Genomic DNA, 15,111 nt, shown 5'->3' on the forward strand with positions numbered 1-15,111 from the left:
GCAAGAAAGCACTATCTCCATTTCAAAGGCTCTGGAGTATTAATCTGGCCCCATATCAAGCCCCAGCAGCTGGATTATAGCTCTGATACATACAGGCCTATGGAAAATGAGCTGAGATTTTCAGCTGCTGGTGGACTAGTGGCAAGTGAGCAGATGTTTTCAATCTGCTACTATAATGTAAGCAATGAAATATATTTGATATATTAAAAAAAGAACCAAACATCAGGGCTACCTATTTGTTATAACGTTGCAAAGTTATTAATGCCAGATTCTGCAGCTCATTGATAACATTTTCATATGCAACTCTGTAAGAGGACTGGAATCTATTATGCAAAAGGAGTCCCATGGTATCTATAGGTAATAATAATATTTAGTGTATTGTAAATGGACAGGGTTTAGAACATATTATAGTAGGTCTTGACTTTTCACAAAAATCTCTCATGAATAAAAATATTTATTAGGAAACAATAATCATCTGCTTTTGTATTTTTATTTCGTAAAATGAAAATATTTATTAAGAAGTACAAAGGAACTAACTGCTCTTTGTGTCAAATCTCTGGATAGATACTGAGGTATCTTACTGGGTGTTGACTCTATATTGATTATGTTTTGCTATGCATTATCAAAAAGTACAGAATAAGAATAAAAAACATCTGTTTGGATCAGATATCATACAATCACCCTCATTTCTAATGGAAGATTAAATATATTTTAAGTGATCTCCCACTTTAAATCCTTCCATTAAAAAGAAAAATGCATACTATCCCTCAGTGTACTTCTGGTTTCAAAACTCAATGTTGGTACACTGGCCAGCTGAAATATCTCACTGTGGGGTTCAGCAGCATCCCGTCCTGAGGGAATGTAACAAAATAAACTGCGAACATGAAACAACCCCAAATCAAGAATCCTCAAGTGTATTAACTATTGATCATTTTCATTGCTAAACAACCTATTTTTTATAAAGATTTTTCTCAGGTCGAGTACCATTAGAATCCTGTGTATTTGTATTCCCTTTAATAGCTAGCATTAGAAGTTTTGTATTTGTGGATTTGATGTTTCTGTGATTGTCACATGCTGACTTCTGCGTCTAACTTCTCAAACCGTTCCTGTACATAAATGCCTTTCATTTTTATTCCTCACTTAAAAATAGAGTTTTCATGAAGCCTGCCTCATGACACTTTATTAGAAAGGGTAAGTCTAAATGAAGAATCTATTGCAGTAAGTTTCCCATCCTCCTATTTCTATTATTTGTAAGAGCTTATGAACTCTTTTGTAACTAAAACATCATTAATTTAATGGCCTGGAAATGATTATTTAATCTTTTGCCAAGGAAAAATGTAGGTGTTGCTTTTCTGATGGAAAAGTAAATACATTTTCTTATTCATATTTTGCTCCCATTAGCAATTACTGTCATGTAACTTATCATAATTTACCTTTCATACTTAATTTTCATCTATTCATTATAATAATTTTATTTCCTGAATTGGCCTCATCATAATCTTACCTTCCACCCCCCTGACCAGTAGTGGTTTGATGCTCTGAAATTGAATTTAAGCAAAGGATAATTTATTTTGGTTATATTTAGTCAAAAGTTTATAAATGTATTCAATGTTTCTAAATATATCACTCAGTTGTAAGTAAATAAAAATGTTAATTTTTTGAGAATTCTTTTAACCTAACCCTGTTACTTAAAAAAAAATAGCAATTCATTATCTAATTGTTAATAGAAAAATTATAGTCTTAACATCCTGGGAAATAAGTTTTGCTTTTTGTACAAAAACAGAGAAATTCCACTAATTTTCCTGCTGATTAAATCCACTAAAAGAGTAATTTTAATATATACTTAATGGGGCATTTCAAAGATGGTTGATGTTGGAACAATTTCCTAATAAACCCATGGAGATCCTACATTTATTCCATATCACCAGGAAACTGGTATATTTTCCCTAACTGTTAAAATACACTTTCAAAGAAATTTTGAAACTTATCATGCATGACATCTCTTCTTAAACACACACACACACACACACACACACACACAACAAGAGAGAAACATTCATTTCAAAGAATGTGAAGAAGATTGTATTAGCTTTTTAATGAAAGCTTTGCAGGCTGTTTGGGGTCTGCCCAAATTTTACTGCTTCTGCACTAAGAGAGGCTTTATAACTGTTGAAATTCTTCAAAGGTCTCTGAGCAAGCTGCAGGGCCCTGTTTGACTGTAATAAATAGTCTTTTGTAATTCCACACTTACTTAAGTAGAGGCAATTGCTCCAAGCTTGTGCCATCTCTAAGTTAAATGAACCTTTTCTGATTGCTGCTTTTAGGCCCCTGTTAAGTCATTTGTTCTGCTCTTTTAATACACGCCTCTTGTGTTGGCTGCATGTCAGCAGTTTCAACCCAGTGCACCAGCTGGAATCCCGTTACATTTAGGTAATGCTCATCAATATTTTAATATTAATAAATAATTAACAGAACTTGTTTTTCTCTCTCCTAATAAATAATTTTAAGACATGATAAAACGTACTTCAGGAAGAGTTGAATTCTATGGGCATGCCACTGTATCAATGCTTTTTAAAGTGTTTTCTAGAACACTCTTAACTCACACCTTGAAGTGTAATTCATCCATACTGCCTCATGCACTCATAGAATCTGTAATATTAATGAGAAACCATAATATGGATTACATTTCTTTAGGTTAGTTTCCAGGTATTAAAGAGTGATTTGTTCAAAGTACTAATTTCTAATATCCACAGAAATTTCTTTCAGTTTATTATTATGTTGTGTAAGAGAACATGGTTTTGCAGTGTATATCATAAAATAGATTTGATTTATTTTGTCTTCATTTCTTTTTTTTTTTTTTTATTTTGTTATTTGGAAGAACGGTGGGTCATAGTTCCATAGAATGAAAAAAAAATCATCCCAAGACTAGGGAAGTGCTCAGGGCTAATGTAAGAAGTACACAGGAGGAGAACAAGTCTTCCCCAGCAAACTGCAGGTATATAAGGAGAAACAACAATTACTGGTCAACACCCCGATAGTTCCAGATTGGGCGTCTTAATCTGGTGCCTCTTTTATATACCTTAAATGATATATACCTGAAATGACTCTCTTACCAAGATGAAGAAATTGATCATAAAGTAGGCTATGGTGAAACTGGTCAAAGCTTCTATATAGGTTAGTAAATGCAGACTTCTGCAAAGGGGATATATATATATATATATATATATATATATATATATATATGTAATAAGAAAAATTAAAACAGTAAGAAGGAACATGGTAATATGAAAAATTAAAACAGTAGGAAGGAAATAATTTTTAGTAAGTTAATAGCCCTCTTTAAAATAATACCTTGGTGTGTAAAATACATTTTGTGGTATTGGTGTTTGAGAGGAAGCAAATATTTGACCCTTAGCTTTTGCTATTCTGGGTACAGTTAGTTATACACACGTCCTTTGGAGAATAAAGAATGGAGACATGATATACTTAGTAAAGTAAAATGTATTATATTTTAACTGAAATATTTCTTAAAAGAATACACATACAAGAAAAATGTTGGGGGGGGGAAGAGAGGTTCACGAATCACACAGTTATCTGTCCTCTATGAAGCTTTCCTATACTGACACTATACCACTGAGAAGTTCTGAACACTCCAGGTACTAAAAAAAAATCTTGTGTTGCCACAGTGGACTTGCTCATGGCTCTTTCAATTAATTCTTCTTTAAAATTTTTCTTTGTCATGACATAGAGCTATAAAGATTTTCAGATATTTTCACCTTATATTGTCTACTAGTATGTGTTTTGTAAAAGCTGGTATCAAAATACTTTTCAATTGTTATTCTAGGGAGACATCACTTTCTGGGAACGAAGGATTGAATGCTCACTGGGTGCTTACTTCCCTAACACCAGACCACTGCATCTGGCAGCCTCTTGAATCACAAACATGCAGTGGCTAGTCCAGAGGACAGAGAAACAACAGAGTATAACCCTTAATAGTTAATAACCGAACCCTAGTTATTTATTTATAGAGGAAAGGTAAGATTTCCTCTGAGCCATTGACTACATCTAATGAAATAATAATAAAAAAAAATTACAATGTAGAAGCAAAAAATGTTGGGCTAAAGAGATTTCCTTGTAAAGAGATTGAGTTAGAAATGTATTTGAGTTACACTTGATACACTTACATGCCAAACCTACTGACAGACATGGAAGAGATTCATTATTTTAACTACGGTGTTTTTATGCTAAATTTACCATTATTCTGAAGCTAAAATATGACCCATCCTTAGAATCAGGAAGTCAAAACTTCAAAATTCAACTCCTAAAGGATCTGGTTTGGTTTGTTTTTATTGGGACTTTCCTCTTTCTGGGTTTGGGAATTTCTAATGAACCTCTGAGGTATCTGTGGTTTAGAGATTGGACAAGTTAAAGCAATAACAAAAAGGATTCAGTATTTCTTTTCTAAGTAAGCCAAAGCTTTTAAAAATTATCTCCATGGGAAAATGTCATGCAGTAAATGGTTGAAAGATTTTTACTTTGAATCAGACATGCCTTTAAAAGCATTACTCTTTTATATTTTTTGTACCATTCATTACAATGCCCACTTAAGAACATTTCCTTCTTGGGTTTTGGGTTTTTTGTTTTTGTTTTTGTTTTTGTTTTTGTTTTTGTTTTTGTTTTTGGAAGTGAACCCTTCTATTAAATCCAGAAACACTCTTGGGTTTGAATTAGCATAATCATTCATAGCTTCATGTTCTCCATCTCACCACCCTTACCCTGATTTCCTCAACCTGTTGTTCTCTGGAATTTCCTGTTTGGGTCTCAGGACTCACTATCTCTACAGCCTAACCAGTTTCAATTTCAGCGTTACACTCCTTTATATATTCTCCCTCACCAAGAACCCTGCATGCCAAAAGCTTCAACATCTGACAGCTGATGAATATTCTTTTTTCAACTCTAGTTTTCCAGCCCTGCTTCAATTCAAACTCTTGCCATTTTTCACCTGGATTCTATACTTTTCATCTCAATTGTTTCAGAAATTCAATTTTCTACACATTTTGATGACTTCTTATTTTATAAAGTAAATGAAACATTAATATTCCTCTCCTTCAAAATTTTATAATTTCAAACAGTTTATTCCCTAAACTTATTAGCTAAATAATAAGAGTCCAAAAGAAAGGTTAAGGAATCTACATTTTTAAGAAGTTTGTATCGGAAAACTCTTAAGATCATATATTTGGGAAATTCTGGACTACAGTTAAATACATATATTGAAATTCATGACATAATTATTAAGATTCCTCATAAGACTACCACACACATACCAGTTTTAGTATTTAGTGCTCTCCTTTCAAATTAAAATTCTAAAGCTAATTTCTTTGGTCATCTGCCCACAGTGTGCTGCTACACTTGCTATCTGGAACATTCGATCTCTTCCTTTTTTCATCTGAAAAATCTCTTGTATTATTATCCTTAGAAATCAATTGCTAATATAATTCTCCCAAAAAGCCCTTCCTGAATCCCTTAGGCAATAGTTAATCAGCTTCTTCCTCTGTTCTGATATACAGAATAGTTGTTCATTCTCTTAATATTTAGCCCACCACATTGTGTTGTAATTACATAATTTACTTACCAGGTGTCTTCCTACTATATTATAAGCCCCTCAGAGTCTTCGGTGCCTAATGTCATGACAATCTTGCATAAAACTAGCTATGCACTTTGGATAGCTTTACAGTAAAATATACAATATATTTTGTGGTTATTTCCTTTGAAAGATAAGTTCTATTTAGCTCTTGATGTTAAATAAATAAAATTCTAACCAAAATGAAACCTATAATGTGTTTAGCAGAGATACCATTATCTATAAAATTATGTCTTTAATTTTCTATAGTAAAGAGAAAAATAATTTTCTCAACTGAACTAATAGTGATGGAAGAAAAACATTTTTTTTTGTAGGTATTATTATTAAGTGGGTAGGAGAAGAATAAATGAAACAAGATGGGATTGGGAGGGAGACAAACCATAAGTGACTCTTAATCTCACAAAACAAACTGAGGGTTGCTGGGGGGAGGGGGTTTGGGAGAAGGGGGTGGGATTATGGACATTGGGGAGGGTATGTGCTTTGGAAGAAAAACATTTTAAGGCATACACATTAAAGATAAATTTTGAGCAATACTGATGGAAGAAGGGTTCATTTCATAGGTGTTTATTGCATGGATTCTTCAAGAAAAGATTCCATTTTTCTTTCTTTCTTTTTTTTTTTTTTTAAAGATTTTATTTATTTATTTGACAGAGAGAGATCACAAGCAGGCAGAGAGGCAGGCAGAGAGAGAGGAGGAAGCAGGCTCCCTGCTGAGCAGAGAGCCTGATGCAGGGCTCGATCCCAGCACCCTGAGATCATGACCTGAGCCGAAGGCAGCGGCTTAACCCACTGAGCCACCCAGGTGCCCCTTTTTTTTTTTTTTTTTTCCAGTTGCCTTCCACATTCCTTATTCTTTAAACCAAGTTCTCCCCTTTTTTTTTTTTTTAAGATTTTTATTTATTTATTTGACAGATCACAAGTAGGCAGAGAGGCAGGCAGAGAGAGAGAGGAGGAAGCAGGCTCCCTGCTGAGCAGAGAGCCCGATGTGGGACTCTATCCTAGGACCCTGAGATCATGACCTGAGCCAAAGGCAGAGGCTTTAACCTATTGAGCCACCCAGGTGCCCAAACCAAGTTTTCCTTTTAATGTCATTCAATATCCACATAGAATCAGAACAATCCTCAAATATGTTGTTTTTAAAAAAACAAAACCAAACAAAACAAAAAACCCTAGTTTGTCCCCTCTTATGTTTCTCTTTTATTCTCCTATTATTACCACAGCCACAACACTTCTGACACCTCCGGTCACCAAATGTGTGGGTTTTCCCGACACCAACTAATTCTATGACACCAGCTGGGTTTACGACAATTTAAATTCTGACACTATCTACTGGAAATAGCATCAGATCCCACAGGTTAAGGGCTCAGTCCTACGAGACTGCACCCCACTTAGATACCAACTACCAAATTGTAGGCCTCCAGGTTACTCACAACTTCTGACCTGGCTACAAATTGTAGGTTCCCATGACCCCCTTCTTCAGTTTGACTTATATGCTAGAATAGCTCACAACACTCAGGCAAATACTTATATTTATCAATCTATTAAAGAGCATGATAAAGGAGATACAGATGAATAGCCAGATGAAGAGATACACAGAGCAAGATCTGGGAGGGTCCTAAGAACAGGAACTTCTCTCTCTACTGGAGTTAAGGTATCACTGCCCTAGGACAAGGAAGACCTGGAAGCTCTCCAAATGCCATACTGTTGGGATGTTTATGGAGGCTTCATCACATAGGTGTATTTCCACCCTTCTCCCTTCTCAAGAGAATTGGGTAGCAGGGCTGGAAACTCCAAGCTTCTAATCATGGCTTGGTCTTTACATTGACCAGTCCTCATCCAGGTGCTATTCAAAAACTCACCCAGAGTCACCTCATTAGAATATAAGACACTCCTTGTACCCAGGAACTATAAGAGTTTCAGGAGTCCTATATCAGGAACCGGTGTCAAAGACAGAATACTGGAACAGAAGTATGCTACTAGTGTTCTATTATTTAGAAAACTACAGGAGTTTGTAGAGCTCTGTGCCAGGAGCAGGGAACAAAAACCAATATATAGTTTCTGTTATCTCACATAGGTGATATGGCTTTGAAAAATCTATGGAGGGCAAACCACAGGTTTCTAAATACAATGTTCCGAAGTGAAAGAGGTTAATATTGATAAAGACCTATTTTAAAAACTCTTGTTGTTCACTTGGAGTTGATTAATCTCTGAAATAAGGAATCACATAGGTAGGAGGGGTACCTAGGTGGCTCAGTTAGTTAAGCATCCAACTCTTGATTTCAACTCAGGTCAAGATCTCAAGGTCCTGAGATTGAGCCCCTCATGGGGCTCCACACTCAGCATGAAGTCTGTTTCTCCTGCTGTCCTTCCCCCTGCTCAAGCTGGCGCACTCTCTCTCTTTCAAATAAATAGAAAATCCTCAAAAAAATAAAATTAAGGAATCAGTTATGTAGGAAATATTAGAAATTAGAGCAAATAAAGATTTTTTTTCAACTATTTGTCTTTGAAAAATGTAGTATACTAGAAAATTTATCAAAAGTATTGAAATCTTGGGAAAACTCAGTTAACATCTTATCCAGCTTTTGAGTACAGACAAGGTTATTTTAGTATAGAAGTTTCCAAAGATTAAGGGCGACAATTGTTGAATGTAGCTAATGAAAACATGGTGGTGAGAAAGGATTAGGATGCAAAATAAAGCCCAGATGAAAGAACAAATCTTAGGTTATAACCAAGCTAACCACACTGTGAGTTTTTCTTTGCTTGTTTGTGTGTTTGTTTTAAAGCACTGTTGAAGTAATAAGGTCTCTTCTGACTTAGAGTCACTCAGGGGTAGAGCTGCTACATTCCAGCACAAGACAGACAGAACTGAATCTGGACCTTGGGAGCACTCTCTGTGGAGCTCGTGACAAAGGGCTTGCTGCTTTCTCATTAACTGCAGGAGTGGAGAGGTATGACTTAAATACATGTTAGTGCGGAAGGGGGCTGACACTTACCCTGCTTCCATTTTACAGAAGATGGTTAGAAATCTAGTAAAAAAATGAGCCCATTAGGCTGTTTGATCCTTGTGCTCAATGGAGACAGAAAGGGGAGAAAATTTTACATTGTATTATTTACATTATATTATGTTATATTTGGAAACAAGGCAAAATATATACAGGTCTTAAGTAAGTTAAACTTTTATTGTCAAATTATAACTGTAGATAGATGGAAAGAGGCCACTGATAGAAATACTCTATTTTTTGAGTGGAGTGGATATCTTTGTCAAATGTCATTGAATTTTACACTTACAATTAATACAATTTACTATATATAAATGTTATTTCCATTTTAAAGGAAGTAAAAAAAATATATATATATATATATATATATATGTTTCTTTCTTTCTTTCTTTCTTTCTTTCTTTCTTTCTTTCTTTCTTTCTTTCTTTCTTTTTTTAACTATCTTTCTTTATTTTCTGTATTCTTGATCCTCTGGCATCTGAAGCCTTGCTGACTGGGTGGGGATAGACTGCCTCTCCCAAGGTTAGCCAATTCCTACAAATAGCAAAGACTGACCCAGGAGAGTGCTTTTCATATGAAATTAATCGATCCAGAGCCTTCTCTATCTGAATTTATACTCTAGGAGACAACATTTCCCTGCTTTAATCATCCCAAGGCTCGGTATCAGACAGCTGACAGGTCCCTACACCTCAGAGTCCACTGAAGTTACTCTAACTGGCTAATCCTAGGTCTACCTATCTTATCTCACCTTGCCTTTCTGACAGGAATCATCATAAAGGCTCTCGCCCATGCTTTCTACTCATTCTTTCTGCCTCCTAACTGACCCTGATACTCCTCTATGTGGCCCCTATGGTGTGGCAGTCCCCCCCTTCCTCTTGGGAACTGTGAGTAACAAACTATCTTTTTCATAACAATCATCTCTTGACCAATTTTTGGTCTCACTATACCTGAATAATAATAAAAACTACATTTTAAAACAACTAAATAGTGTAACATTGTTTACAAGTTATTGCAAGCAATAGACGTCCTCTCAACAGCACTATGAGGTATCTAAGAAAATACTTGGCATGCACACAATCTTGTTATAACTTTTTGTCTTAGTCCCATCAAATCCAGAGCCTTCCATGATGTCCTGTCTTTGATGTCTAACCAACAGTAAAGGTTAAAACCAGCCTATCGCAGCTTTAATAATAGCTTTAACCTCTTATGCTACTTAAGGAATAGGTGTTTCTGTACTTATAAAGTTGCTGTCTGTTGGGTTCCTGTGTCTCTGTTCATCAGCAATATGATTTTAGCCAGATTACATCAGCAGTTAGACAATATACACTAAATCATGAGCTAACACTTTTGTCTGTACCTACCCCTACTTGGCAATGCTGAGAGTCAAGGTGAAACATTTTGTTCTGTCTTTACCCCATCCTTTCTGGTAAAGAAAAGATAAGAAAATGAAGAGAATGATACCACAGTTGCATCTGTCCAGGATTCTGGATTAATTATGTAGTATTAATTGGGGTTTGTGTCAGAAGTAATAAATAACTAACTTTAATTGAGGAACCAAAATTTGAAACACACATACATCCATACATGCTCACACACACACACACACACACACACACACACACGCACATACACACGCAGTCATGCATTCATGTATTTGTATGACTTTGAGTGTGATCCTGTAATAACTTCACTTTCACTTATATATGTTCTTGGATGAATGATTTATTCCCGAAGGAGTGACAACTGTCTTTATAAGTATCACATGCATGAGTGAGCAACCATTACTGTTCATTGTTGTATGAATCATGAATTTTTATAGTGCATTATCCCTCTATAAATGTACACCATAGAAGTATATGTTACATCTAAATATTATTGATTCTGTGTGTGGAAGCAGAAAAAATGTTGACAGATTGTGCTTAGCATATGGCATATGTAGGTCTGGCCCATTTGGCTTGTATGTGCCTAGCAATTCTACCCTAAGTGCAGCAGAAACCAACTGAAGCAGGAAAGTCCACTTTCGGAATCACGGAGGCTGATCTCTTTCTCAAGGAGCTGAAACCTTCCATACCACGAAATCTTCAATGGCTGGTCAAACACTGGAAATCAGATTTTCAAAGTTAGCTCAGACTTACCAAATTTACTTACGTATAGAAATACTCATTGGCTTGGGGGAAAAAAGGAGGGGGGGCAAGGGAAGAGTCCAGAAAAGAAGATCTTTGAAAAGTCACTATATAGAATGTAGAATATTTGATTACCATGAAATCAACTTCCTTAGCAGCCCTACTTCTATGTTACCTTGATGCTAGGAACTTATTTATGGTATGGTTATATTCTTAAAGAACACACTAGTCTTTATTTGTTAATTTGAAAGAAATCACCTGAAAAATATATTTTTTGAAGATTTATTTATTTATTTAGGAGAGAATAAGGGAGCGGGAAGCTCAGGAGCACAGGAGGAGGGGAAGAGGGAGAGAAGCAGACTTTTCATTGAGTGCAGAACCAGGCCCAAACCTTGTGCTGGACGCCAGAACCCTGAGATCATGACCTGAGTTGAAATCAAAAGTCAGGCACATAAGGAACTGAGCCACCCGGGTGCCCCTCACCTGAAAATTTTCAAGTAAAATAGGAAAAAGTTAAATGCATTTGGCAATTCCATGACTCTTGATATGCAGTCTACATCTCCTCAAATTATGCATCCCAAACCCATTATCTGATTTCAATTAAAATTTTAAAAATTAAGTAATAAAATAGAGGTTGTGATTATCAATTTTTTGTAGTCTGGCTGTCTGAAGGATGCAGGTGGGAATTATGCTAATTCAGGTATGTTTGCATATTTATACAAACAAAATGCACACCAGCAGGGACTTATAGAGTTTCTAAAAGCAATCATGCTTGCAAAATTCCTATTTTGGCTGTAAAATTTGCATTGTTCATGCTTGCATTTAGTAATACTTCCCAAATTCTTTTTGTTTCAAATTCCCTCTCTCCACTCCATATCACTTGATTAAGAAATGCAAGCACTCAATTGTGATAAATAACATTTTACTTCCCACAAGCAGAAATTCTAAAAAATTTAAGCAAAAAGCAAAGAGGAAATTGCAAAGGCAGACTACCTGCTGCTTAATTTCCATGATGCCTGTGGTTTGACCTCTTTAGTTCCAGGCATAAGATTAATTTATCTAAAGAATTTTTGTCAAATACCTTTTGAGCTAGCATGAGTTTTGGAAGAATTTAAATTCTCAAATCTATCCAAATAAGGAAAATACATCAATACATATTTTTGCCATTATGTAAACTCCACATAATTGACCTCAGAATTTTAAGAACTGGAGCAAATTAATTTTCACATGTAACATAAAAATTTTAGCACATTAGAAAAAAATAGCCTAAAGTTATTCCATTTTTGGATTGCATAAGTAAAGCTAAAAAGAAAATTATGTGGATACATATATAGTAATACTTGTTTCTTTTAAGAATTTGGCTTTCACTTTAATGTGTGTATATAGTTTCCTGCATTTCTAATTCCCAATAGCTAACAGACAATTATCTTTAGTCTACACAGAGCAAGAGTTCTCAGACAGTTCTGGGTAAACTTCAGGAAGGAATATAATTCGTGTTATCTGAGGTGTGGAAATATTCTAAAATTCATTCCCAAGTTTGTGAACTCAGGTCACTTTGTGTTAAGTTTTATTTATGAAAAATTAAATTCAATACGAAGACTCTTAAATTAGAATTTATGTTTTAAAACTTGAACTTTAAAGGCAATGATAGGCTCATCATTACTTATTAAGGGGATAAAAATATCCTAAAACTGATTTGTATGGCAATGGTTGAATCAGTCAGAAGAGTTACTAAAAATTATTGAATTCTATACTTGAAAAGGGTAAATTTCATGAGGTGTAAAACCCACCCCAATAAAGTTACATGTTTATGTATATATGTATATGTAAAAGAGTAATCTGAAATAAAAATTAGTACACATAGTTTACCAGTACTGAGGTGTGGTTATATTAATTATATGGCTTTGAATAGTCTTGAAAATTTTTCTGCTGTGTTCCAATTTTTTTCTAATTTTCAGGCTTGTTTGTTGAAAAAAAAATCGTATTTGTGTGAAACTATTTTATAGGCAATATTACTTATTACAGACCTGGTCTGTCAGATTTCTTCTGGAACTGAAAAACAATAAGCCAAGAATCATTGTTATTCACATTACACAGTCTGTGGTTTAGCTTTAGAAACATGCTTTTCAAGTTAAATTTCCTTCAAAATGCACCTAGCTAGAAAAAAACAAAATAAGGGAAAAATGCTACAGGCAAAGCAAACTTGAGGTTTGAGAGGTCTGGCAGTCCATTCTCAAAACACAACTGGGTTTTTCTACTCCAGCTACATTATAGGGGGCTCACAGTTGGTTTTCAAATACACATTTATGGATCTATGTGTACATCTTGGTTTCCTGGATGGTTAACATGTAGTACTTTTATTTTTTGTTAACCTTAGGAATAACTGACTGTCAAATTGATTTGGGACTATAATGGCTTGTTTAGTACTCTGAAAGGGGATCAGGGAACAAGAGACCTTGTAAGGCCACACGTTGGATTCTAAACAATGTATACAGTTTGTAAATGAGTGCAGGTGGAATGAATATTCCATTAATATATAATGTTCAATATAAAGCATTCAAAGCATAGGCAATACGCATAATCTATATAATGTCCGTGTTCTTTCCATTCATAAATTCAGGGGAAAAAGTGTATGCAAAAACATTGGGAAGTTCTTTTGATAATTCACTACTAGCTTCTAGTGAAATGGTAGATCATGAAATCAGACCAGAAAATAATCCATCTAAATAAAACAAGTTTTGAACAACAACAACAAGCCTATGGTTTTGTTCTAAAACCTGTATCAGTTAAATTTGCAATGAGGAAAGTGACTACAAGAACTACAGACACAAAAGAAAAACCTTGAGAAAAAATTTTCCAGCACATTCCATGAAAAGTCAGCAGGGTTTTACAGGAAACAATCAAGTGATTGTAGGAAGAAAACATGCAACCAAAGAATGTATTCAGTTAACATCTATAATTTAACAAAATAACATATGGTCAAAGTCACTTTTTGAAGACAAATTAAAAGGTCCTTATGGACTACAAATTGCTAACTACCAATGTTCATTTAAGGAAACAACGAATAATATTGATGACTGACTATCCCAAGACTGAATGCTGCAAAATTGGCATCTGAATACTTAGTGTTGACTTTGCTGGTAACTTTGAAATCTTAAATCAACACGTTTCATCCAAATACAGATGGAAGATATGCAATGTAGAGGAAACTATGTTTATGTTTTTAATTTTTAAAATAAATATAAAATTATAAGAACTGACAACAAATAGTTTATGAAATTTGAACATAAGTTCTTTCATCATCAGAAACCCAATACAGGTGAACAAATTCTATACCCATAGTTAGATATTTATAAAAAGAACATGGATGAAATGTAAAACCTGAATGTAATAATCTTGAAAATCCTGCACAGGAAGACATATTTGTATTATACACTATATACTATATTTAAATATTTAATATATTTATTATCATAAATATGTATGTATCATGTACATATGTATCTTATCTGTGGTTTTGCTTTCCAGGGTTTCAGCTGCCCCTGGTCAACCACAGTCCAGTAGCAGATGATCCTCCTTCTGACTTTTTGTCAATAGTCAGTAGTAGCCTAATGCTATGTCACAACGCTTCTGTCATTCACCTCATTTCATCTCGTGAGGTAGGCATTTTATCATCTCTCATCATCATCGTAAGAAGGGTGAGTACAGTACAAAGGAATGAGAGAGGGAAAGAGCAAATTCACATAATGATTATTATGTCATAATCATTCAATTTTATTGCTAATCTCTGTGTTATCGTTAATCTCTGACTGTGGCTAATTTATAAATTAAACTTTAACGCAGGTATGAATGCATAGGAAAAATACCATATATAGGGTTTGGTAGCATCTGTGGTTTCAGGCTTCCCCTGGGGGTCTTGGAATGTATTCCCCTCAGATAAGGAGGCACTACTGTGCACATTTACATATATATCTATATTTGTATCTATCTAACCTCCTATGTAAGCTAAGTTACTGATCATTTTATATATTAGATTCACACATTCTTTTATTTAATTCTAACAGCTATCTTAGGAAATGAGAATTATTGGGGCATCTGGGTGGCTCAGTGGATTAAAGCCTCTGCCTTTGGCTCAGGTCATGATCCCGGGTTCCCGCATCGGGCTCTCTGCTCAGCAGGGGGCCTACTTACTCCTCTCTCTGCCTGCCTCTCTGCCTACTTGTGAACTCTGTCTGTCAAACAAATAAACAAATAAATAATCTAAAAAAAAAAAAAAGAAAGAAAAGAAATGAGAATTATTTTTTCTGATTCCACAAACAGGAAACCCAGAATTAAAATATTAAGAAAC

General features: G+C 34.7%; 1 protein-coding gene across 2 annotated transcripts in view; it reads right to left on the reverse strand.

Moving 5' to 3' along the window:
• Window positions 1-15,111, reverse strand: part of EPHA3 (EPH receptor A3) — a 354,141-nt gene that overhangs the window by 77,236 nt on the left and 261,794 nt on the right. The window lies entirely within an intron of this gene.

This window comes from Mustela erminea, chromosome 1 (genome assembly GCF_009829155.1).
Source record: "Mustela erminea isolate mMusErm1 chromosome 1, mMusErm1.Pri, whole genome shotgun sequence".
Classification (NCBI taxonomy): Eukaryota; Metazoa; Chordata; class Mammalia; order Carnivora; family Mustelidae; genus Mustela; species Mustela erminea.